This window comes from Eschrichtius robustus, chromosome 5 (assembly GCF_028021215.1).
Source record: "Eschrichtius robustus isolate mEscRob2 chromosome 5, mEscRob2.pri, whole genome shotgun sequence".
In the NCBI taxonomy this organism is placed as follows: Eukaryota; Metazoa; Chordata; class Mammalia; order Artiodactyla; family Eschrichtiidae; genus Eschrichtius; species Eschrichtius robustus.
In genome coordinates this window covers 63307780-63331337 of record NC_090828.1, presented here as the reverse complement: position 1 = coordinate 63331337, position 23558 = coordinate 63307780, and positions in this window count along the sequence as shown.

Here is a 23558-nt window from a genome sequence, read left to right as displayed (position 1 = left end):
CATATGATTACCAAAGGGGAAGGAGGGGAGGGATAAATTAGGAGCTTGGGATTAACAGATACACACAACTATATATAAAATAGATAAAAAACAAGGTCCTACTGTATAGCACAGGGAACTATATTCAATATCTTATAATAACCTATAATGGAAAAGAATCTGAAAAAGAATGTGTATATATGTGTGTGTGTATATGTATATGCATATGTATAACTGAATCACTTTGCTGTACACCTGAAACTAACAAACACTGTAAATCAACTATACTTCAATTCAAAAAAAAATTTTTTTTAAAGACTAGGTAATGCCTACGTAGTGAGGAGGGAGAGGGCACTACTTTTGTATCCTGAGCTCTTTTTTTTTAAATAAATATATTAATATAATTCATTGTGTTTGAATGTTCTAAATATACTGCATCAACACATTTCAGAGCACATTGCAGTTGTCCCAGGTGTAAAAAAAAAAAAACTGAAAACACTGCTTGTGTTCAGAGACTTTACTCCAACACAGAGGATCCATGGGGAGTCTCAGTCACTCATTTACTCATTCATCACAGATTTATTGAACACCTGCTATGTTATAGGCACCATGCAAATCACAGTATGCCAAGAGGTTTGGGCATGTCTGGTCACTCTCACCATAGCTCTGGATAATTAGGCCTTGCTTAGGGTAGCAATAGAGTAGGGATTTTGTTTAGGATCCCTGTGGAGAACTTGGTCACCTCAAATAGCCTCTCACGGTTACTCAACCTGAAAACTGTCATCATAATCCTACATCCTGTCGTGCTGCTATCCATCTATCACTGCTAAGGTGAGCAGCAGTCATCTGTAAAATATCCATCTGGCTGGTGCCTTCCTCCTTCTCGGCACTGAGGCACAAGAGGCAAAGCCAATAACATTCACATGAATGGTTTTATTTTATAATAGCATTTTTGAGATACTTACATACCATGAAATTCACCCATTTAAAGTGTACAAGTCAGTGTCTTTTTTGCATGTTCAGAGAGTTGTGCAATCATTACCACTACCTAATTCCAGAACATTATTGTTACCCCCGAAAGAAACCCCACACCCACTAATAGTCACTCCCCATTCTTACCCTTTCCCCGGGCCCTGGCAACCACTAATCTACTTTCTGTCTCTATGGGTTCCCTTATTCTGGAAATTTCATATAAATGGAGCCATAACACGTGAACTGTTTTAAAATGGCAAAGGAAAGCAATTCTTTACCTCTACTCCAACTACCATGACTTGATTGGGTGGATTTCTGCTTTCAGAAAAGTGCTTTCACAGTAGTGACCAATATACAAATTTATATATCCTTATACTATACATCATGGGTTCCCTTGGGGGGAATTTCTAACTTAGCTAAACTGTACAGCCAAATTGAAGTGAAGTTGATTTTACTCAGGACAAAAGTGGCTGAAATTAACCATCTTCTGAAATCATTATTTCTTAAGTATGGTCTGTGAGAATGTGGAATCTGTTTGGGTACAATACTGTATCTATTATCTTATATTCTGAGGTAGGAGACAAGAAAACTTAACTGCAAAACTCTGCTAGTCTCTCCTAATTAATCCTTAAGTAAACATCCAAGTCGTCCATCCAGGCCCATAGGGTAGAATGAGCTGACAATAACCTGCCTGGAGATGGAGAATAACATCAACAGAGAGAAAATCATGCCCCAGGCATTGTACTAGCTGTTTCCCTCCCACCAATCCTGCAAGATAAGTACTATTAAAATGAGAAAATAAGACTCAGTGAGCTTCAATAATATACCCAAGGGCAGTTGCATCCCTCGTACGTGGAAGTGTCGAGTAATGGATAAAATCACAGAATCAGAAGCCACACTTTCTGGGTTCAAATCCTGAATTCTATAACACACCACCTGTATGACCTTGGGCAAGTTCCTTAACCTCTCTGTGCTTCAGGTCACCTCTGTAAGGATGGGATGCTAATAATACCCACCTTCTAGGGAGGCTGTAAGGTTCAACTAAGTTAATACCTAAAGCACTTAGTACAGTGCCTGGCATATGAAAAGCCCTATGTAAGTATTAACTATTACTATTATTAGAATCCAGATTTGCCTGGATTTAAAGTCCCTTACCTTGATGAAAACCATGCCTCTCCACGCCTACCCCATATTCTTGCAAGTTAAAAAGGTGGCTGAGGAGGCCTGTGGCCTGAGCTGACCTGGCAGTGCTGCAGGATGTGGGCTCTCAGTCAGTCCCGACCTGGTACAGTGAGCACATTGGAGGTGCCACCCTGCTCACACTCCAGATGTCTGCAACTTGAATTTTGTTTTCTTAGCAAAATGTATTATCTCTTTATCTGTGTAATTGCCTGCTTGTCTCCATGGAATCATTCTGGAGAATTAACAGGGGTAAATAAATAAATCCCTGCTGTTTGTAACATTAGTACTACTGTTTAGGGTTGATCATTTAAGTAGAAGCTCATTAACAAGACAATACCTACAATTTGGAACACCTGCCACTGTGCAGGTGGCACAGAAACCTCTGTTTCATTTTTCTCCAAATACCTAGGTATTCTATAAATATCTAGGGTATCTCTCTTTATTGAAGGAATTCTCAACCTTAGTTATACATTGGAATCACATGAGGAGCTTAAAAACCATTGATGCCTGGCCTGTGTCCCCAGAGATTCTGACTCCATTTGTCCAGGGTGCAGCCTGGGCATCAGGAATTTCAAAGACTCCCGACTTATGGATAGCCAAGTTTGAGAGCCAGTGCTCAGTTGGTAGTCACATGACCTCTGGTCCTGCCTCAGTTTCAGCTGTTGGGGAGAATGGCTACCCACATTTTCAGGTTTCCTTAGAGGTCCCTCCACGACCAAGTGAATTTTCATTTTCTACATGCCCCATGATCCATGTATTATGTCAGATCATCCCAACCCAAGCCTTCAGGGCAGGTCTCCTAAGTGGGCATGAAACAGTGAGTGTTAATTTTCTTATAAACTCAACTGAGATGAACCTGATAGTTACCCAAGTCTAGAGATGATCTGAAGGAAGAGGTTGAAGATAAACTTAGAAAAGAGTCTTAGTTCTGGTAATGAGTGTGGATTGTTTAAAAATTATATTCATATGTTCAATTCTGTTGCTTTTTTTGTTTATATTATATACTAGAATCTATACTTCAGTATAGATTCCTAGATAAATATGTAGCATAATTAAAATTTGTAATTTAACTGTAGTGTATTCCCTTTTTTTTTTTTTTTTTTTTTTTGGCTGTATAGGAAGATGAAGATCATAATGAAACCATAGAGCGAAAACAGAACATCTCATAAGAAGATTGGGCCAATGAGAATGAATTGAGCATTGAATCCTTTCCATTCCACATTTATAAAGCATCTACTAGGAAGCTGGCACTGTGCTAGGTACTCAGAATTCAAAAACGTCCCTTGTGAGGCTGACCATCTAGTGAGGGAACAGATAATTTCACTATATTGTGGACAGTGCTCCAATAGAAGAGAAAAACAGAGAAGGAGCCTTGAACTCAAAGGGGAGAATGGGGGTGGGGGCAGAGAAGCCTTCTGGTGAAGGTAATGCCTTACTAAATTTTAAAAGACAAGTGTTGGCCAAGTGAAGTACAGTACTGGGGTTTAGGGTCTCAACTATATTCCAGCTTCCCTCTAGGTTCTGAACCGATTGAGAAATTGACCTATGGGTCAACAGGGATCAAAATCTCAGCTTACTACTGTTATTTTTGCATTACTCTAAGAATGACCATGACTTTGCCAGAAGAAGAGTAGGAAACAGTGATAGAAGGAATCCTGTGATTTTTCAGCTCCTTCTCACAATGTGGTTTCTAGTCACATTTCCTAGAATCTATGGTTATGTAAACATGGCAGTTTGTTAAGTATGTTCAAAATTTTCCTTATCATTCACTGAGCAAAGCAACTTTATCACAGCCCTTAAAATACCCACGAGAACATATTTCTATTTCTCACAAATTATAATTGAAGAAAAAGAAATCTTCTTTGTTTTTATTTGAACTCATCCCAGAGTCAGCCCTAAACTATATAGTCTATTTTGCACACACTAACTTTTGGACACTCATTTTTTTTTTTTAATATTTATTTATTTAGTTGCTTCGGGTCTTAGTTGCGGCATGTGAACTCTTAGTTGTGGCATGCATGTGGGATCTAGTTCCTGGATCAGGGATCAAACTCGAGCCCCCTGCATTGGGAGCATGGAGTCTTACCCACTGGACCACTAGGGAAGTCCCTGGACACTCATTATTTATTATCAATCCTGGTCCTAAAAGCCAAATGGGAAAAATCAAGCTCAGCTTCTTGTACAGCCCAGAGGCCACACAATCATGTGACAAAATTTTAAGAACTACTATAAGGCCACCTCAACTGGAGTAGGTAAGATTAGGTGGGATGTTTAGGAATTATTTTTTGCCACTCTTTTTCAACCTTCCTATACCTTTTTTTTTTTCTGCTCTATTTCCATCTTCCCTAAGTTAAATGCTTTTGACTTCCTTTGATTCTAAAATTATAGTAAAGATATATAAAATATAGTACCTCGATATCTGGAAACACTTCCTTTAATTTTTTTTAACTGTAGCAATTAATTTTTGTAAAGATTCATTTTGATTCACTTAATTTACAAAATTTCTGCTAATTTAATTTCTTTTTTTTTTTGGCTGCATTGGGTCTTCATTGCTGTGTGCGGGCTTTTCTCTAGCTGCGGCGAGCGGGGACTACTCTTCCTTGCAGTGCATGGGCTTCTCATTGCGGTGGCTTCTCTTTGCTGTGCAGCACCGGCGCTAGGCGTGCAGGCTTCAGTAGTTGTGGCACGAGGGCTCAGTAGTTGTGGTTCGCGGGCTCTAGAGTGCAGGCTCAGTAGTTGTGGCGCATGGGCTTAGTTGCTCCGTGGCATGTGGGATCTTCCCAGACCAGGGCCCAAACCCATGTCCCCTGCATTGGCAGGTGGATTCTTAACCACTGCGCCACCAGGGAAGTCCCTGCTAATTTAATTTCCAATTTTCATATTAACATTGCTCTATGGCATGATGAAATAACAACTGCTGTGATCACTACATTTAAAGCTTCCTATTGTGAATTCAATAGTCTGAAATACATTTCCATACGTGGATTCACTTACAAATATAGTTTGGAAAAGACAACCAACAAGGACCTACTGTATAGCGCAAGGAACTATGCTCAATATCTTGTAATAACCTATAATGGAAAAGAATCTCAGAAAGTATATACATATATATATATATATATATATATATATATATATATATATATATATATGTATGTATATAACTGAATCACTTTGTGGTACACCTACAACTAACACAACATTGTAAATCAACTATACTTCAATAAAAAAAATTTTTTTGAAGTATATATACATAGTTTTGAAATGCAATGAAAATGTTTCACTTGAAAACATGAGATACTAATAAGGTCTTTTCTTACCTAAGATAAACATGTACATTTGCAGCTCAAAAAAAAATTAGAGTCACTTGGTCACCTGAAAATTAAACATGGCCTGAGGTGAATTTGCCTTTTTAAAAAATGCCTTTAAAATAGACATTATAATTAATCTAATTAAAGAAAGCTATGGTAACTTTTGTCAAAACTTGTAGATTCTTTTTTAATGAATTTTTCACTTTCATCCAAGCTAGTAAAAAACACATAGCTCACTGGTTACTTGAGTCCAGTCCTTGAGAGAGGAAGTTTCTATAAACTAGTCCCAGTTTATTCTGGGAACCTGGTTAAGTTATTCCTGGCTTTTGATTAGGAATGGACAATGTTGAAGGGTCCAAAAGTCACTGATATTGTCAATAATAGGTGTTTGGTGTCGGGTTGTGAGGAACACAGAGCTCCAGTCCCTCCCCTGATTCCATCTTCACTCAGCTTAGATTGTGGCCTCATACATAGCTCATCATCCACCCGACTCGCAGTCCATTAGAAGGCAGACATTAAAAATCAGTGACTCAGTGAGAAAGGAATGAGTGAGGAGCTGAAAACATAAATAGAATCCTATTATGCCTGCTCCTCTTTCAAATATGCCTTTGGAGTGAGTGAGAGAGAGTGAGTAAGTGAGTGAGTGAGAATGAGTTAAAAAACATGTGGGGGGCTTCCCTGGTGGCGCAGTGGTTGAGAGTCTGCCTGCCAATGCAGGGAACACGGGTTCGAGCCCTGGTCTGGGAGGATCCCACATGCCGCGGAGCAACTAGGCCCGTGAGCCACAACTGCTGAGCCTGCGCGTCTGGAGCTTGTGCTCCGCAATGAGAGGCCGCGATAGTGAGAAGCCTGCGCACCGCGATGAGGAGTGGCCCCCGCTTGCCGCAACTAGAGAAAGCCCTCGCACAGAAACGAAGACCCAACACACCCAAAAATAAATAAATAAATAAAAATAAAGGAATTCCTTTAAAAAAAAAACAAACTACTTTAAAAAAAAAAAACACGTGAATTTGAGCAACAGAATAAATCTCTATAATATTGGATTATAACCCAAAGAATAAATTAATATCCATGTGTCCATCCTGACATAAAAAATGATTGAATAAATAAATTAATAGAAGAGAAGGGAAAATCTTTCTTACAGAATTCCAAATAATATATTTAGATACTTCCCCCTCCAGGATATGGAGCTCAGTTCTCCTTCCCGTAAGTGGGGGCTGGACTTAGTAACTCACTTCCAAAGAATAGAGCATGTAAAGAGAAAAATAGTAACTTTGCTGTGGAGAAACCTGTCTAGTTAAGACACCGCCTTAACTAGAGATCAAGGTTGACATTATTAGTAATAAGTCAGGTTGATATCTATATACCCCCTGATTTGATACCTACACACAGAAGAATATATGTACTATGATTCCTTTTATTTATTTACACACTTGCCTCAGTTTAAGGATATGTATGTGTGGAAGTGTATTCAGGAATATATAGAAGAGTTTTGGGAGGAAATAGACCAAACTGTTAACAATGGTTACTTCAGGGGAGAAAAGAGCTATTGGAGGAAAGGGAGCAGATGAAGGAGTACTTTTACTCTTCATTCTATATATTTCTGTATTGTTTTAAAATTTTGCAACAATTGTTTCTGTAATTTTTACTAATTTAAAAAAATAGAAATGTTCTAAAAGAGAGAGTGTGCTCTCTGGGGAGGAATTTGCAATTTTTCACTCCATAGCTCTTGTCTCCCCCCAAATATGAAGAAGTTCTCTCTTAATGCATGCTTTGAAGACCTTTCCTGATTAGTCATTCTTTACTTTCACTTATTTTCAAAATACTTGACTCACACCAACATAATTTAATGCTACTCTTAAATTTGAATTTTCATTTCTCAAGTCCAAACTTTAATGTCTTTTCCACCAGGAATGTTAAGGCTTAGTTAGGTGGCAAGTGCCTATGTCTAAACTATTCCATAGGCCTCTTTTGGCAAATCCAGGATGAAGCATTGATATACATCAGATGTTGGAGTATCTAAGGTCTAAATGATGTCAAATGAAAGAAAACTGAAATATAAATGAAATATTGTTGGGCTTCCCTGGTGGCGCAGTGGTTGAGAATCTGCCTGCCAATGCAGGGGACACGGGTTCGAGCCCTGGTCTGGGAAGATCCCACATGCCGCAGAGTAACTGGGCCCGTGAGCCACAACTACTGAGCCTGCGTGTCTGGAGCCTGTGCTCCGCAACAAGAGAGGCCGCGACAGTGAGAGGCCCACGCACTGCGATGAAGGGTGGCCCCGCTCGCCGCAACTAGAGAAAGCCCTTGCACAGAAACTAAGACCCAACACAGCCAAAAATAAAAATAAATAAATTTTTTTTTAAATGAAACATTGTTATATATGATTATATAACATCAAATTCTCTCAATGTTGAGATGGTAAAGTGTGAATTTATGTTTCCCTCTGATGTCATGTAGATAGAATCTTTGGCTATCTTTTTTCACAAAGCTGAATAAATGTTAATTAATTGAAGAATAATACTGCACTGAATGCAAGATAGTGGTATGTGGTAAGTGCTATTGGAAAAGATAGTCGATCCCAGGGCCCTAGGAAGGAGTCTTAAGTCCTAATCTTTGCCCATCCCCAGCTGATGCAAATGGCAAGTGTGTGAATAAGAGAAGGCAGGTCTTACAGACCAGGGGAATTCCCTGGTGGATAGTGGCGGCGCTTCCACTGCCATGGCCCAGGTTCAATCCCTGGTCAGGGAACTGAGATCCAGCAAGCCATGTGGTGTGGCCAAAACATGTGTTACAGACCAAAGAATCACTGGAGTTAGAATATGAAACCTATGAGAATGACTATAAGAAGGGGAAATAACATTCTACTTCTTCATTGAATTCCCAAGATATCATCATTTTCATATGTGAAAATAAGTATTAATCTATATTAACCTCAGATGTTAGCGGTATCACCTTGCCTGTAACAATAAGACTGGCTAAAACATCACTCCAGATTCTGTGCAATATCCAACTATGTACCCAAGATGTCTGTGATATCCCAGAGGGTTTATCTTCTCATAGTTACATACAGCTCCAAGCTTTGACTTCCTCTGAATTAACTGGTCCAGATTATGCATTGCTGCATCTGCACAAACCCCTGTCCCTGTTCTGAACCACGAAATTTAGCACCACTTTCTGATTTCTACAGGGGGGAAGACATTCACACAAAGTCTTTGCGTTTTAATAGATTTTTCTTAAAGTTTTGGGAGATGAATGGGGTTTACATCACAATTCTACAGATAACTTAAAATCCAGAGTCAGAGGTCCATGCCATTCAAATGACCTTCTGCCATTATATTAAAATTGCCATTTCTCCTGCAGCCTACCTCCAGGCTTCACGCCTTCCCTCCCTCATTGTTCCTCCTCCCCTCACAATTTGAGTATTCTAAAAGTATATAAGCTGACAGCCTCTGGAAAATACTTTTCATACTGTTTACTTTTTTATTAGTACAGATAATATTATAGCTTGCAAAATGGATTTTCTAAGCTTTACTAGTTATGTTACAATCAGTAGATAATAGAAATTCTAAGAAATAGACAATAACTTTTTCTTCTATCTATAACCTCTTTAATCTTTAAAATGTAACCCGATGGTTAATGTACTGTAAATAGTTCAACATCATCAGATTGTTTTTGTGTTTTGGATTTGCATGAAAGAACAATAACAATTAAATCCATTCCATTCATGATGTTTATGTTTAATGTTGTGAGAAGTTGCAATTTTATCAGCCCATTGAGCACTGAACCTCAATTTGAGTGTACAAACCATACTGTAAAACAAAATAATAACCTTCTAAATGTGTTACTATGTACTATTAGTGGCATGCTATTAAAATAACTTTGGGCACCACAGTAGATCTACTTTGGAGGTTAGAGTTTAAATTGTTTGTAAAATGTTTTATAAAAATGACTAATAATGAAATATAAATAATTACATTTTTTTTGTCCTTTTTTATACAGAAGGTGCACAGGAGCCATGACGTAAACCAACTTAGATCAAGGCCATACAATGTGTATAGTATAATGGATATTACGACAATATATCCATATAAATGGATATACATATAAATGACTGACTGGCTTTTGATAGGGTGATTGCCACAGAAATATCTAGCATTTTGTCAATAATGGTCAACATATAAAAGCTTGCACATTTTTCAGTGGAGGTTTGGGGTAATATAAATATGAATTCAGGAGTATAACTTGATAGTCTGATAGGTTTAGACTGGGGAGGAGAGTATATCCAGGCAGAGAACAGCATAACAAAATGCACAGACACATACTGAATCAAGAATCAAGAATTCAATAGTTCAGAATTCCTGGACACTGGCAAATAATGCGATGTAATATTAGAGTTCTGGGGTAATCTGGCTTTATAGTGATAATGGTAAGGATAATTATAAAGAGATAACTATAAAGGCTGAAGCCTTGTAAATGTTAGGGAAGAGACACTGAAGTATGGTAAATGGAACTAGAGTGATTCACTTAGGAGTCATTGGTTTGTTTCTAATTTGACCAGATTGGACATCAGTGGAGCTGTTGTTCTTGAGAAGAAAAGAGACCTGATTCCTCCCATGACTAGCATCAAAACACAGGGACTGCAGCTATTACAAAGATAACTAGGCATCTTAGTAGGAAGGCATGAGGTGATGAGCACATAGCCTTCTTCACTTCCCTACTCTACCCTTTGTTGTCCCCATCAAAAGTGGGATTCGCATACTCTGCATAATCCGCTGCCAAACTCCTACACTAAACATCAACTCAATCCAATCGAGCAAGAACACATCTATTTTGGATGTGGTACATTAAGAAAATGAAAATGTTTTTAAGCATGGCATACTGTTCCTAAGTGCATATATTAATTGCTGATAAGTTTAGTCACAAATTGAGAATTTTTGTGTTTCATTCAGTTACATGAGCAGTGTTTCCTTTTCAGTGATACAAGAAAACATTTCTTAATGCACTCTCTATGATGTTTAGGAACACATGTTATAGAACATCTTGTACATAAACCATAATGTTTCACTTTATTTTGCATAAGCTTGAAATCCGAAATGGATTCCATAACTTCTTTATAGTAAGAAAATCTTTGCTCAAGAACAAAGGATTCCATAAATCCAACATTTCAGTACACAGATTAAATATTTTAAAATAAAATGTTTTATAATAACATTAAACCCTCTCATAGCTCTTCTATGTTTTAAAATGGATTGTAATAAACACTGCTCAGGAACTTGTGACATGTATCTAATGACTGTCTTCACGTAGAAGTTAAGGAATACATCAGAGTTAAGGAATAGATCAAACACTTGGAATAGAACAAATATAATTACTTCTCTCCTTAAAGGCTTTTTGTTTAGCATCAATTTTCTAGTAGTTGTACTTGTAAAGTTGTTTCTAAGTGCAATAATTTTGTTTTAAGATAGAAATGTATTTCAATAACATTGATTGCCACCTAACTGAACAAAGAGTAAAATATTTGCACTGAAGCATATTTTTATGTTTTGTAAAATCTAGATTTTAGATTTTTTTAAATCTTAAGGTTATAAAATATATTTTGGCTTACTGAATGTCTTCCTAGTATGTTGTGCCTTTACAGAGGAAAAGACAATATCTTGGGGCATCCAAAATATTGTAGACACTCAATGAAGGGTAAAAGCTGACACCTTAGAGGAAAAATTCTTGCTATTACCCATGAACTCTCAACATTAATAAAGGTGATCATTTTAAAAGGAGATGGGTGGAATAGGGAGAATAAATGATTCAGTGACATAAGGATAACAACTAGTTTTTTATTCTTGTTTTGACTCTACTGTGCTTCTTTGCTATCTAGACTGTGCACTCTTTCACTGGACTCTAATGTTGTGATACATTTCCCCCCTCAAGGCCTTAACTTTGCTTTTAGGATAAGATAAATAGGTGTTCTTGAAAGGAATGTGCAGGCAAGAGTAGTTCAACAAATGGTGCTAGATACTACCCAAGGCAATCTACAGATTCAAGGCAATCTCTATCAAAATATCAATGGCATTTTACACAGAACTAGACAAATAATTTTAAAATTTGTATGGAAACACGAAAGACCCTGTATAGCCAAAACAATCTTGAGAAAGAACAACAGAGCTGGAGGAATGATGCTCCCTGACTTCGGACTATACTACAAAGCTACAGTTATCAAAACAGTATGGTACTGTCACAAAAACAGACATGTAGATCAATGGAACAGAATAGAGAGCCCAGAACTAAACCCACACTATGGTCAATTAATCTGTGACAAAGGAAGCAAGAATATACAATAGAGATAGGGCAGTCTCTTCAATAAGTAGCACTGGGAAAACGGGACAGCTGCATGTGAAAGAATAAAGTTAGGGGGCAGAGTCAAGATGGTGGACTAAGAGGATGCAGAATTCGCATCTCTGCACAACTAGGGCACCAAACAGGCACCAGTGGGGGACCATGGACACCTAAGGGGAAGGGAGGAACCTCCAGCGACCGGGTAGGATATGGGGCATGGGGGGGCAGTGAGGGGGGAGGAGAAGTGGAGGCGGGACAGGACTGGTGCCCCTGAGGGGTGGCTGGGGGAAGGGAAGGGATCCCACGCCTGAAGGGGGAAATTGGGGGACCATCAGGAGGGCAGAGGATCAAAAGGGAGTGTGGCCAGGTTTCCCCTGCCCACTTGGGCCCCCAGGAGCCTGCTGAGACCCCAGGCCTGATCCTCTGCCCACCGAGGCCCCTTCCAGCCGTGCGGGTCCTGAGGGAGTGGGAGGGAGGGAAGGGGGAGCAAAAGTAAAGGTCAGACCTACAGGACCGGCACCCCTGAGGGGTGGCTGGGGGAGGGGAAGAGTTCCTACACCCAGTGGGACCCACCCACTGTTAGGGGTCCAGCGGCAAACAGGGAGTCCTTGGGCAGGGGCAGAGGAATGGAAAGGAATGTGGCCAGTGCTTTCCCTGTCCACTTAGGCACCGGGGAGCCTGTTGGGCTCCTGGGCCTAATCTTCTGCCCTTGGAGCCTCCCTCCTACCATGCAGAGCCCAAGCCCCGCCTCTACACCCCCATCCCGGGCCCGACCTCTACACTTAGAGACCCCATCTGAGACCCCCTCCAACTGCACTGGGCCTAAACCCCACCCACACACCCTCACCCAGGGCCTTACCTCCAAACTCCGGAACTCCACACTCTCTGGAGGCCCCCCTTGGACGTGCTGCCTCTCCCCTTCCATGCAGATCCTAAGCAGAGGCCCCACCCCACCCTAAACCCCACCCCTGCCTAAGTTCCACCCCTGCCTAAACTCCGGCCCCCATAGACAAGGGTTTTTGTTTTTTGTTTTTTTCTTCTTTTAGGGTGGGGATCTGTTTTACCTTGTTGTTGTTGATTCATTTATATTTTTATTTTTTCTAATAAATCTTTTATTTTTCTAATTTTATTTTATTCTTTATACATTGTTATTGTTCTGCTCCTTTTCGCTTGTTCCCCCCCCTTTTTTTCTTTTTTTCTTTTTTCTGTTGTGGTTTTGTTTTACCTTGTTGCATTTGTTTCAATTATATTTTTATTTTTCCTAATATAATTTTTATCTTTCTAATATTATTTTTTTTCTTTGTTATTGTACAGCTCCTTTTTTTCTTTTTTTTTTTGGCGTGCCACACAGCTTGTGGGATCTTGGTTCCCAGGCCAGAGGTTGGGCCCGAGCTCCTGTGGTGGGAGCACTGAGTCCAAACCACTGGACTAACAGAGAACCTTGGACCCCAGGGAATATTAATTGGAGTGAGGCCTCCCAGAGATCCTTATCTCAGCACCAAGACTCAGCTCTACCCAACTGCCTGTAAATTCCAGTGCTGGATGCCTCAAGCCAAACAACCAGTAAAACAGGAATACAGCCCCCACCCATCAAAAAAAAAAAAAAAAAGAAATGACAAAACAATATGTTACAGATGAAGAAGCAAGGTAAAAACCTACAAGACCAAATAAATGAAGATGAAATAGGCAACCAACCTGAAAAAGAATTCAGAGTAATGATAGTAAAGATGATCCAAAATCTCAGAAACAGAGCTTAACTGAAGACGTTGGAAAAGTAAGACTAGGAGATCACCTTCCTCCTCACAAATACATTAGAAATACATCTACATGTGGAACAACTCCTACAGAACACCTACTGAACGCTGGCAGAAGACCTCAGACTTCCCAAAAGATTTTTTTTTTCCTTTTTCTCTTTTTGTGAGTGTGTATGTGTATGCTTCTTTCTGTGACTTTGTCTGTATAGTTTTGCTTTTACCATTTGTCCTAGGGTTCTGTCTGTATGGTTTTTTTTTTTTCTTTCTTTCTTTTTATTACTTTTTAATTTTTAATAATTTTTTAATTTTTTATTTTATTTCATTTTTTTCTTTCTTTCATTCTTTTTTTCTCCCTTTTCTTCTGAGCCGTGTAGCTGACAGGGTCTCGGTGCTCCGGCCGGGTGTCAGGCCTGTGCCTCTGAGGTGGGAGAGCTGAGTTCAGGACATTGGTCCACCAGAGACCTCCCAGCTCCACGTAATATCAAACAGCAAAAGCTCTCCCAGAGATCTCCCTCTCAACGCTAAGACCCAGCTCCACTCAACGATCAGCAAGCTACAGTGCTGGAGACCCTATGCCAAACACTAGCAAGACAGGAACACAACCCCATCCATTAGCAGAGAGGCTGACTAAAATCATAATAAGATCACAGGCACCCCAAAACACACCACCAGACACGGTCCTGTCCACCAGAAAGACAAGATTCAGCCTCATCCACCAGAACACAGGCACCTGTCCCGTCCACCAGGAAGCCTACACCACCCACTGAACCAACCTTAGCCACTGGGGGCAGACACCAAAAGCAGCGGGAACTACGAACCTGCAGCCTGCAAAAAGGAGACCCCAAACACAGTAAGTTAAGCAAAGTGAGAGGACAGAGAAACACACAGCACATGAAGGAGGAAGGTAAAAACCCATCAGACCAAACAAATGAAGAGGAAATAGGCAGTCTACCTGAAAAAGAATTCAGAGTAATGATAGTAAAGATGATCCAAAATCTTGGAAATAGAATGGAGAAAATACAAGAAACGTTTAACAAGGATTTAGAAAAACTAAAGGGCAAACAAACAGTGATGAACAACACAATAACTGAAATTAAAAATACTCTAGAAGGAATCAATAGCAGAATAACTGAGGCAGAAGAACGGATAAGTGAGCTGGAAGATAAAATGGTGGAAATAACTGCTGGGGAACAGAATAAAGAAAAAAGAATGAAAAGAATTGAGGACAGTCTCAGAGACATCTGGGACAACACTAAACACACCAGCATTCAAATTATAGGGGTCCCAGAAGACGAAGAGAAAAAGAAAGGGACTGAGAAAATATTTGAATAGATTATAGTTGAAAACTTCCTTAACATGAGACAGGAAATAGTCAATCAAATACAGGAAGTGCAGAGAGTCCCATACAGGATAAACCCAAAGAGAAACATGCTGAGACACATATTAATCAAACTATCAAAAATTAAATACAAAGAAAAAATATTAAAAGCAGCAAGGGAAAACCAACAAATAACATACAAGGGAATCCCCATAAGGTTAACAGCTGATCTTTCAGCAGAAACTCTGCAAGCCAGAAGGGAGTGGCAGAACATATTTAAAGTGATGAAAGGGAAAAACCTACAACCGAGACTACTCTACCCAGCAAGGATCCCATTCAGATTTGACAGAGAAATCAAAAGCTTTACAGACAAGAAAAAGCTATGAGAATTCAGCACCACCAAACCAGCTTTACAATGAAGCTAAAGGAACTTCTGTAAGCAGGAAACACAAGAGAAGAAAAAGACTCACAAACAAACCCAAATCAATTAAGAAAATGGTAATAGGAACATACATATCGATAATCACCTTGAATGTAAATGGATTAAATGCTCCAACTAAAAGACAGACTGGATGAATGGATACAAAAACAAGACTCTTATATATGCTGTCTGCAGGAAACCCACTTCAGACCTAGGGACACATACAGACTGAAAGTGAGGGGATGGAAAAAGATACTCCATGCAAATGGGAATCACAAGAAAGCTGGAGTAGCAATACTCGTATCAGATAAAATAGACTTTAAAATAAACACTGTTACAAGAGATAAGAAAGGACACTACAAAATGATCAAGTGATCAATCCAAAAAGAAAACATGGCAATTATAAATATTTATGCACCCAACATAGGAGAACCTCAATACATAAGGCAAATGCTAACAGCCATAAAAAGAGAAATCAACAATAACACAATAATAGTGGGGCACTTTCACACCCCACTTACACCAATAGACAGATCATCCAGACAGAAAATAAATAAGGAAACACAAGCTTTAAATGACATAATAGACCAGATCGACTTAATTGATATTTTTGAACATTCCACCCGAAAGTGGAAGAATACAATTCCTTCTCAAGTGCACACAGGACATTCTCCAGAACAGATCATATCTTGGGTCAAAAATCAAGCCTTGGAAAATTTAAGAAAATTGAAATCGTATCAAGCATCTTCTGCAACCCCAATGCCATGAGATTAGAAATCAATTGCAGGAAAAAAACCAGTAAAAAACACAAATACATGGAGGCTAAACAGTGCACTGCTAAATAATCAAGAGATCATTGAAGAAATCAAAGAAAAAATTTTAAAATACCTAGAAACAAATGACAATGAAAATACAATGGTCCAAAACCGATGGGAGGCAGTAAAAACAGTTCTAAGAGGGAAGTTAATAGCAATTCAAGCTCACCTCAAGAAACAAGAAAAATCACAAATAAACAATCTAAACTTACACCTAAAGCAACCAGATAAAGAAGAACAAAGAAAACCCAAAGTTAGTAGAAGGAAAGAAATCATAAAGTTCAGAGCAGAGATAAATGAAACAGAAATGAAGAAAACAATAGCAAAGATCAATAAAACTAAAAGTTGGTTCTTTGAGAAGATAAACAAAATTGATAAACCTTTAGCCAGACACATCAACAAAAAAAGGGAGAGGACTCAAATCAATAAAATTAGAAATGAAAAAGGAGAGATTACAACTGACATCGCAGAAATACAAAAGATCATAAGAGACTACTACAAGCAACTATATGCCAATAAAATGGACAACCTCGAAGAAATGGACAAATTCTTGGAAAAGTACAACTTTCCAAGACTGAACCTGGAAGAATCAGAACATATAAACAGATCAATCACAGGTAATGAAATTAAAACTGTAATTAAAAATCCTCCAACAAACAAAAGTTCAGGACCAGATGGCTTCACAGGTGAATTCTATCAAACATTTAGAGAAGAGTTAACACCTATCCTTCTCAAACTCTTCCAAAAGCTTGCAGAGGGAGGAACACTCCCAAACATGTTCTACGAGGCCACCATCACCGTGATACCAAAACCAGACAAAGATACTACAAAAAAAGAAAATTATAGACCAATATCACTGATGAACATTGATGCAAAAATCCTCAACAAAATACTAGCAAACAGAATCCAACAACACATTAAAAGGATCATACACCATGATCAAGTGGGATTTATCCCAGGGATGCAAGAATTCTTCAATATATGCAAAACAATCAATGTGATACATGATATTAACAAATTAAAGAATAAAAACCATATGATCATCTCAATAGATGCAGAAAAAGCTTTTGACAAAATTCAACACCCATTTATGATAAAAACTCTCCAGAAAGTGGGCATAGAGGGAACCTACCTGAACATAATAAAAGCCATATATGACAAACCCACAGCAAACCTCATTCTCAATGGTGAAAAACTGAAAGAATTTCCTCTAAGATCAAGAACAAGACAAGGATGTCCACTCTCACCACTATTATTCAGTATAGTATTGGAAGTCCTAGCCACAGCAATCAGAGAAGAAAAAGAAAGAAAAGGAATACAAACTGGAAAAGAAGAAGTAAAACTGTCACTGTTTGCCAATGACATGATACTATACTTAGAAAATCCTAAAGATGCCACCAGAAAACTACTAGAACTAATCAATGAATTTGGTAAGGTTGCAGGATACAATATTAATGCACAGAAATCTGTTGCACTCCTGTACACTAACAACGAAAAATGAGAAAGAGAAGTTAAGGAAACACTCCCATTTATCATCGCAAAAAAAAGAATAAAATACCTAGGAATAAACCTACCTAAGGAGGTGAAAGACTTGTACTCAGAAAACTATAAAACAGTGATGAAAGAAATCAAAGATAACATAAACAGATGGAGAGATATACCACGCTCCTGGATTGGAAGAATCAATATTATGAAAATGACTATACTACCCAAAGCAATCTACAGGTTCAATGCAATCCCTATCAAATTACCAATGGCATTTTTCACAGAACTAGGACAAGAAATTTTACAATTTGTTTGGAAACACAAAAGACCCCGAATAGCCAAAGCAGTCTTGAGGGAAATAAACAGAGCTGGAGGAATCAGGCTCCCTGACTTCAGACTATACTACAAAGCTACAGTAATCAAGACAGTATGGTACTGGCACAAAAACAGAAATATAGATCAATGGAACAGGATAGAAAGCCCAGAGATAAACCCACGCACATATGGTCACCTTATCTTTGACAAATGAGGCAAGAATATACAACGGAGAAAAGACAGCCTCTTCAATAAGTGGTGCTGGGGAAAATGGATAGATACATGCAAAAGAATGAGATTAGAACACACCCTAACACCATACACAAAAATAAACTCAAAATGGATTAAAGACCTAAATGTAAGGCCAGACACTATAAAACTCCTACAGGAAAACATAGGCAGAACACTCTTTGACATAAATCACAGCAAGATCCTTTTTGACCCACCTCCTAGAGTAATGGAAATAAAAACAAAAGTAAACAAATGGGACCTAATGAAACTTAAAAGATTTTGTACAGGAAAGGAAACCATAAACAAGACGAAAAGACAACCCTCAGAATGGGAGAAAATATTTGCAAACGAAGCAACTGACAAGGGATTAATCTCCATAATATACAAGCAGCTCATGCAGCTCAATATCACAAAAACAAACAACCCCATCCAAAAATGGGTGGAAGACCTAAATAGACATTTCTCTAAAGAAGACATACAGATGGCCAACAAATACATGAAAAGATTCTCAACATCACTAATCATTATAGAAATGCAAATCAAAAGCACAATGAGGTATCACCTCACACCAGTCAGAATGGCTACCATCAAAAAATCTAGAAACAATAAATGTTGGAGAGGGTGTGGAGAAAAGGGAACACTCCTGCACTGTTGGTGGGAATGCAAATTGATACAGCCACTATGGAGAACAGTATGGAGGTTCCTTTAAAAACTAAAAATAGAACTACCGTATGAAGCAGCAATCCCACTACTGGGGATATACCCTGAGAAAACCATAATTCAAAAAGAGACATGTACCCCAATATTCATTGCAACACTATTTACAACAGCCAGGACATGGAAGCAACCTAAATGTCCATCAACAGATAAATGGATAAAGAAGATGTTGCACATATATACAATGGAATATTACTCAACCATAAAAAGGAACAAAATTGAGTTATCTGTAGTGAGGTGGATGGACCTAGAGTCTGTTATACAGAGTGAAGTAAGTCAGAAAAAGAAAAACAAATGCTGTATGCTAACACATATATAGGGGATTTTAAAAAGTGGTACTGATGAACCTAGTGGCAGGGCAGGAATAAAGATGCAGATGTAGAGAACGGACTTGAGGGCACAGGGCGGGAAGGGGAAGCTGGGATGAAGTGAGAGAGTAGCATTGACATATATACACTACCAAATGTAAAATGGATAGCTAGTGGGAAGCTGCTGCATAGCACAAGGGGATCAACTCAATGCTTTGTGACGACCTAGAGGGGTAGGATAGAGAGGGTGGGAGGGAGGCTCAAGAGGGAGGGGATATTGGTATATACGTATACATATAGCTGATTCACTTTGTTGTACAGCAGAAATTAACACAACATTGTAAAGCACTTATACTCCAATAAAGATGTGAGAAAATAAATAAATTAAATAAAATTACTTATACCAAGTAAGAAAAAAAAAAAAAAGAATGAAATTAGAACAGTCTCTAACACCACACACAAAAATAAACTCAAAATGGATTAGAGACCTAAATGTAAGACCAGAAACCATAAAACTCCTAGAGGAAAACAGGCGGAACACTCTTTGACATAAATCATAGCAATAGTTTTGTCTCCTAAAGCAAAAATTGACAAATGGGACCTAATTAGACTTAAAAGTTTGTGCATAGCAACGGAAACCATCGCAAAAACAAAAAGACAACCTACTGAATGGGAGAAAATATTTGCAAATGATATGACCAATAAGGGGTTAATATCCAAAATATATAAACAGCTCATACATCTCAACATCAAAAAACAAACAACCTGATTAAAAAATAGTCAGAAGACATAAATAGACATTTTTCCAAAGAGGAAATGCAGATGGCCAACAGGCACATGAAAAGATGCTCAACGTCACTAACCATCACGGAAATGCAAATCAAAACCACAATATCACTTCACACCTGTCAGGATGGCCATCATCAAAAAAGAACACAAATAACAAATGTTGGTGAGGATGTGGAGAAAAGGTAACCCTTGTACACTGTCGGTGAGAATGTACATTAGCGCAGCCACTGGAGAAAACAGTATGGAGGTTTCTCAAAAAACTAAATATAGAACTACCATATGACCCAGCAATTCCACTCCTGAGTATCTAACCAAAAAAACCCACCAAAACACTAATTTGAAAAGATACATTCGCCCCAATATTCATGGCAGCATTATTTACAATTGCCAAGATATGGAAGCAACCTGAGTGTCTGTCAACAGATGAATGGATAAAGATGATGTGGTAGAGACTTCCCTGGTGGTCCAGTGGTTAAGACTCCGTGCTCTCAATATAGGGGGACCAGGTTCAATCCCTGGTCCGGGGACTAGATCCCACATGTATACCACAACTAAGAGTTCCCATGCCACAACTAAAGATCCTGCACATGGCAATGAAGACCCTGCATGCCGCAACTAAGGCCCAGTGCAGCCAAATATGTATATATGATGTGGTATATATATATATATATATATATATATATATATATATATATATACAATTGAATACTAGTCAGCCATAAAAAAGAATGAAATTTTGCCATGTACAGCAACATGGATAGACTTCATCAGACAAAGAAAGACAAACACTGTATGATATCACTTATATGCGGAATCTAAAAAATACAACAAACTAGTGAATACAACAAAAAAGAAGCAGACTCACAGATATAGAGAACAAACTAGTGGTTATCAGTGGGGAGAGGGAAGGGAGGAAGGGCAATATAGAGGTGGAGGATTAAGAGATAAAAACTATTATGTATAAAATAAGCTACAAGGATATATTGTATAACATAGGGAATATAGCCAATATTTTATAATAACTATAAATGGAATATAACCTTTAAAAATTGTGAATCACTATATTATACACCTGTAACTTATATATTGGGTTGGCCAAAAGGTTCTTTCGGTTTTTTCCGTAAGATGGCTCTAGTAGCACTTAGTTGTCTTTAACTTCATTTGAAACAATTTTGTTAGATTGTATGTGACAGCTGTCGTATCAGCATGCATTTAAAAAAAGACATTGGGCTTCCCTGGTGGCGCAGTGGTTGAGAATCTGCCTGCCAATGCAGGGGATACGGGTTCGAGCCCTGGTCTGGGAAGATCCCACATGCCGCAGAGCAGCTAGGCCCATGAGCCACAATTACTGAACCTGCGCGTCTGGAGCCTGTGCTCCGCAACAAGAGAAGCCGTGACAGTGAGAGGCCCGCGCATCGCGATGAAGAGTGGCCCCCACTTGCCGCAACTGGAGAAAGCCCCTGCACAGAAACGAAGACCCAGCACAGCCATTAAATAAATACATAAATAAAAATAAAAAATAAAAAAATTTAAAAAGACATCAAAATTGATGAATTTTTGTGTAGACATTTTAATATGGAAGATGGAGGGAAAAAAGCAACGTTTTCAGCATATTATGCTTTATTATTTCAAGAAAGGTAAAAACGCAACTGAAACGCAAAAAAAATTTTGTGCAGTGTATGAAGAAGGTGCTGCGACTGATCGAACATGTCAAAAGTGGTTTGCGAAGTTTCATGCTGGAGATTTCTTGCTGGATAATGCTCCACGGTAGGTAGACCAGTTGAAATTGACAGCGATCAAATCGAGACATTAACTGAGAACAAGCAATGTTATACCACGCGGGAGATAGCCGATCTACTCAAAATATCCAAATCATGTGTTGAAAATCATTTGTACCAGCTTGGTTATGTTAATCGCTTTGATGTTTGGGTTCCACGTAAGTTAAGCAAAAATAAAAACCTTCTTGACCATATTTACGCATGAGATTCTCTACTTAAATGTAAAGAAAACGTTCCGTTTTTAAAACAAATTGTGATGGGCGATGAAAAGTGGACACTGTACAATAATGTGGAATAGAAGAAATCGTGGGGCAAGCGAAATGAACCACCACCAACCACACCAAAGGCCGGTCTTCATCCAAAGAAGGTGAGGTTATGTATATGGTGAGATTGGAAGGGAGTCCTCTATTATGAGCTCCTTCCCGAAAACCGAATGATTAATTCCAACAAGTACTGCTCCCAATTAGACCAACTGAAAGCAGCACTCGACGAAAAGCGTCCAGAATTAGTCAACAGAAAACACATAATCATCCATCAGGGTAACGCAAGACCGCATGTTTCTTTGATGACCAGGCAAAAACTGTTACAGCTTGGCTGGGAAGTTCTGATTCATCCGCCATATTCACGAGACATTACACCTTCGGGTTTCCATTTATTTCAGTCTTTACAAAATTCTGTTAATGGAAAAAATTTCAATTCCCTGGAAGACTGTAAAAGGCACCTGGAAGAGTTCTTTGCTCAAAAAGATAAAAAGTTTTGGGAAGACAGAATTATGAAGTTGCCTGAAAAATGGCAGAAGGTAGTGGAACAAAATGGTGAATACGTTGTTCAATAAAATTCTTGGTGAAAATGAAAAATGTGTCTTTTATTTTTACTTAAAAACCAAAGGCGGGGCTTCCCTGGTGGCGCAGTGGTTGAGAATCTGCCTGCCGATGCAGGGGACACGGGTTCGAGCCCTGGTCTGGGAAGATCCCACATGCTGCAGAGCAGCTGGGCCCGTGAGCCACAATTACTGAGCCTGCGCGTCTGGAGCCTGTGCTCCGCAACAAGAGAGGCCGCGATAGTGACAGGCCCATGCACCGCGATGAAGAGTGGCCCCCGCTTGCCACAACTAGAGAAAGCCCTCGCACAGAAATGAAGACCCAACACAGCCATAAATAAATAAATAAATGAATAAAAATTTAAAAAAAAAACAAAACCAAAGGCACTTTTTGGCCAACCCAATAATACTGTATATCAACTATACTTCAACAAAAAAAGTGGTGCTAGAACAACTGAATATTCATATAGAAAATAAAGGAATCTCATGAGGGACAAAAATGAACCTCTACCTTTCCTCATATCATACATTAAAATTAACCTGAAACAGATCATATACATAAATGAAAATCTAAAACTGTTAAGACTTCTAGAAGAAAACTGTTGTGATCTCGGGTTGAGAAAGATTTCTCAGTACACAGAAAATATTAAATAGAAAAGAAAAAATGATCAATTAAACTTAACATTAAGAACTAAACACTTCTGCTCTTTGGAAGAAAAAAATTAAGAAATGGAAAGGCAAGCCAGAGACTGAGAGAAGATATTCTCAATACACATATCTAACAGAGGACTTTGCTCTTACAAAATTCAACAATACGAAACCAAACAACCTGTTAAAAAATGTGAAATGACATAAACAGACAATTTACAAAAGGATTTACAAATGTTCAATCAGCACACAAAAAGATGATTAATACCATTAGTCATCAGGGAAATACATGTTAAAACCACAATGAGGTACCACTACATATCCAATGGAATGGCAAAATTGAACAGATTGACAAATGATGGAGATACATTGTTGGTGGGAA